Genomic DNA, 4,651 nt, shown 5'->3' on the forward strand with positions numbered 1-4,651 from the left:
TCCACTCTGATAACTGCCATTCTGTTGTCTGTATCTATGAGTTTGTTTTTTTGTTTTGTTTGTTCCTTTGTTGCCTTTTGTTTTATATCCCACAAATGAGTGAAATTATATGCTTCAAGTCCCTTTCCATCTGACTTATGTTTTTAGCATAATACTCAAGATACATCCATGTTGTCGCAAATGGCAACATTTCATCTTTTGTGCGTATGTGTGAACTTAGTAGTATTCCATTGAATATATGTACCGCATCTTTATCCAGTCATCCATTGAAAGACACTTAGGTTGTTTCTATGTCATGGCTATTGTGAATGGTGCTGCAATGAACATAGGGGACATGAAAAAGTGTTTTCAAATTTTGAGGGTAGATACCCAGAAGAGGGATTGCTGAGTCATATGGTAATTCTATTTTTAATTTTTTTGAGGAATCTCCACATTGTTTTCCATAGTGGCTGCACCAATTTGCAATCCCACCAACAGTGCACGAGGATTCCCTTTCCTCTACATCCTTGCCAGCACTTGTTTGTTGATTTATTGATGACAGCCATTCTGAAAGGAGTGAGAAGTTATCTCATTGTAGTTTTTATTTGCATTTCTCTGATGATTAGTGACATTGAGCATCTTTTCGTATGTCTGTTAGCCATCTGTATGCCTTCTTTGGAGAAATGTCTGTTCAGGTCCTCTGCCCATCTTTTAATCAGATTGTCTTTTTGGTGTTAAGTTGTATGAGTTCCTTATATAATTTGGATATTAACCACTTATCCATGTATCATTGGCTAATATCTTCTCCCATTCAGTAGGTTGTCTTTTCATTTTGTCGATGGTTTCCTTTGCTGTGTAAAAACTTTTTATTTTGAAGAAGTCCTAATTGTTTATATTTTTTTATGTTTCCCTTGCCCGAGGAGATATATGAGAAAAAATATTACTAAGAGCAATGTCAGAGAGTTTACTACCTATGTTTTCTTTTAGGATTTTTATGTTTCAGGTCTTACATTTAAGACTTTAATCCATTTTGAGTTTTTCTTGTATCTGGAATAAGAAGGTGGTCTAGTTTCATTCTCTTGCATGTATCTGTCCAGTTTGCCCAACACCAAATTTTTTTTTTTTTAGATTTTACTGGGGAATTGGGGAAGGGGAACAGCCAAGTTGTTGTCCTTCAATCTTACTTGTGAAGGGCGAAGCTAGCTCAGCTCCAAGTTCAGTCGCTATCTGGCTGGCCTTTTGCAGCTTGTAGCTGCTCAGCTCAAGGTGCTGTGTTCAATCTTACTTGTGGGGGGGAGGTGGAGGTGCAGGGGCGCAGCCCACAATCCCATGCGGGAGTCGAACCAGCAACCTTGTTGTTAGAAGCATGTGCTCTCACCAGCTAAGCCATTATGCCACCTGTTGGCAGCTCAGCGGCAGCTCAGCTCGGGCGTAGCTCACTGGCCCATGTGGAAATCAAACCGGTGACGCTGTTGCTCAGAGCTTGTGCTCTTAACCAACTGAGCCACTTGGCTGGCCCCCAACACCATTTATTGAATAGATTGTCTTTACCCCATTGTATATTCTCGCCTCCTTTGTCATAGATTGATTGACTATATAGGCATGGGTTTGTTTTTGGGCTCCCTATTCTATTACATTGATCTAAGTGTTTGTTTTATTGGGTTGTTGGAAAAGTCATGATGCAATGAAAAAGTCATTTTTGCAATGAAAAACAGAAAACATATATCATTTCCGACAACCCAATATTTCAGTACCATGCTGTTTTGTTTGCTTGTTTGTTTTTAAAACACAACGTTTATTGCCACCAGAGGCTTTCATCATCTGTACATGGTTGGTTCTGACTGCAACAACTTATTCAGACTGCACAGGGAGCTCAGGATCCAGAAGTCATTAAGAGATATAGGTGGGCTCGGGAGACAAAGGGAATAACTTTTATCGAGAAAAATCCTAATAGCTTAACATAAAACTAGGGTACTGAATTCAGTTGTTACATGTTACAGACCCAAATGACAGAGCTGCCCCAACATCTAGACAGTCTCTCTCACTTATAGAGTGAAAAGAAGCTGATTAGTTACAAAAAAAGAAAAAAAAAACGTCAAGTTTTAGTTTTTATATAACGTGTTGCTTTGGTGAACACCTGGATATATTTACTTTATCACAATTATTTTTTTATACAAATGTTAAAAATTATTTCAAAAAATCTAAGTGTCCTAATTACATGTCACTTTTAAGCTAAAGTTTAAGGTAAATAAAAATAAAACAATAATTTTGTTTCCAAACTAGAGATGGAAATAAGACAAACACAAAAATCAGTGTGGTAATATGAGTCCTTTCTCTATTACCACCTCTGATTTATATGGGGCTATTGTGAAATATCCTGTCAGATTTATTTGAATCATGGATTAAAATATTGCTGTCAAACTGAAATAATTTGTTCACTAAATTGCTAAAAAATCATTTTAAGGGTTTCCTAATCAGTGGAAGTTGAACAAGCATAAAATTCATTAAACATTTAATGAAGAAGCAAGCAAAAGCAAGAGAAAAATTAAGTCAGGACATTAGGGATAGGGTTTGCTGGCTATGAATTTTGGAACTTAAAAAAAAAAGCAATGAATGAATGTTTGATGTGGTAATCTGCGTTACATTTTAGCAGAGAAAAGGGTAGAACTGACAAATACTACAAAGAAATGTTTTACTTAAAAATTGGATCTTTTGAATTTTACATTTTTTTAATCTTTAAAAAGGTGCTTAAATAATGTTGAATTATAATTAGCCACACAAGGAAATGGATTTTTTTCCTGGCTCACTTCAAATCAGCCTGAGAAGGTACATGCCTTTCTAGAGCCTTCTGTGTTCCCATTCCAGAGTAGTGTACCTCAGTTGGGCTTAAAGCTGCATGACAGACACAGGCTGCAAAGGTGGACATGGGGAAGCATGCCCCTCCTACCTTGATAAATCAGTGCCTCCCACACAGAACACACACTTTCAGAAGCATTATCTTCATTCTAGAGTTATTTGATTCATCGTAGAAGTCATCCACTTCCATTTCCTGTACTTAGTGATTGGCAGAGGTATGCTTGCCCCCACGGGCAGCCGGGAGATGATGACAGAATGCTTCTGTACCTCTGGCATTTCTACTTTGCTGTTGTCCCTGGAGAAATCTGGGCCTGGGACAGAGAGGGTATGTAACCTGAACATTCCTTTATCACATGTCACCAGGGTGTGCTGAGGGAACACTAGACATGAACGTAACTGAGGTAGGGAATACTGCAGAGTAGAAAGGCGATGTGCCACAGACTGTTAACATTGGGTCCACCTGTACTTTCTGCCGCGGTTGATTGTAAGGAGTAAGTGTCACCATTGCCAGGCTAAGCATGGCCAGAGTGAGCATGGATCCTTTGAGTTGCAGAAGTTGGTTACAGGCCATGCAGTGAAGTAGTTGCTCAGTCAGGATGGCCACATGTTGAGACAGGCTCAGTTTGGGCAAACCGAAAAGTAACTGAGGCCTGTTGACACTGCAGTGGTGTGGAAGATGGGAAGAAAATCCAGTGGTGTGGCTGTGGGAAGGTTGCAATTCAACTTCTCCAGAATAATTCTCTCCATCCTCAGAATTTCAGATGACCATCCATAGAATCTGTCTCTTGCCAACACCTTTAGTACACTTCAGAGGAGGAAGAATTCTTTCTTCCTCTTCTATAGTCTTGGCAGCTAGGAAAAAACAGATTGCAATACAACTCATGCATTTTGGGTGGGCCGTTACAGTAGTGAAAAACCTGTGCAAGAGACTGCTAGCTGGAGCAAATGTTTCTGGGTAAAGGATGAATTGGTACTTGAGTTTGGCCGGCCACTAAATCACTTCATCTTGCTGGGATGGAGAGACATTCCAATTTGTAGGCATTTTTGGCACATTTTCCTTCCACATCTGGCCTTCCCTAGAGATTGCCTTTTCCAACAGGAAATGGCAATCTCTGGTTTTCCAAACGCTCTGGAAACTTCATGATATCCTTTGGATCTGCCTGCCTGCCAGCTTGATGTAGCTACTTCCTCTTTTTCCTCCTCCTCTCCCTTTTCTTCCCCTCCTCCCTATCACCGCTGGGGGAGCTGTAGGCCTCACAGTAGTGACATGGTGTCATCTTGGGGGCCGTTACCACCATTTTCCTCAGTGCGAGGTGTGTGAGACCGGAGCCCACTGAGGAGGGAGAAGAGGGGTAATGGGACTGGGGGGGGGGCATGGGCGTGGTGCTCCTGTGGGACACACAGCTGTGGCTGATGGGTTGGTCAGTGGATTAGTTCCATGACGACCCTGGACCTGAGGCTGCTACTGCCAGTTCCACTCTTCCAACTGCCGCAGCTTGTGCCTGGGTAAGGAGGAGGCTCTCTCCCACCACAGGGCAGCAGGGGGCTGGGTAGAGGGGTGGGTGTTATGGGGTGAAACCGCCTCTGCCCCTACTGGGGGATACACCTCTTAGGGAAATGGAGAAAGGGAGGGGCGGGGGGAAAGGAAAAAAAGGAAGGGAAAGGGGGAGAATAAGAAAAAACAAGACAGAGGCATTGCAGCATCTCTTAGGGGGAAAGCTGGGAGGGAGGGAGGGGTACCATGCTGTGGTTTTTTTTTTAATTAAAGATTTTTATTGGGGAAATGGGGGATGGGAACAGCACTGGGGAATTGGGG

The 4,651-nt window shown here is 41.7% G+C and overlaps 1 pseudogene; it reads right to left on the bottom strand.

Annotated features, from left to right (window-relative positions):
* Positions 1 to 2,865: 2,865 nt before the first annotated feature.
* LOC109388009 (cyclin-I pseudogene) lies at positions 2,866 to 3,992 on the bottom strand (annotated as a pseudogene).
* Between the last annotated feature and the right edge of the window lie 659 nt (positions 3,993 to 4,651).

This window comes from Hipposideros armiger, unplaced genomic scaffold, assembly GCF_001890085.2.
Source record: "Hipposideros armiger isolate ML-2016 unplaced genomic scaffold, ASM189008v1 scaffold_178, whole genome shotgun sequence".
In the NCBI taxonomy this organism is placed as follows: Eukaryota; Metazoa; Chordata; class Mammalia; order Chiroptera; family Hipposideridae; genus Hipposideros; species Hipposideros armiger.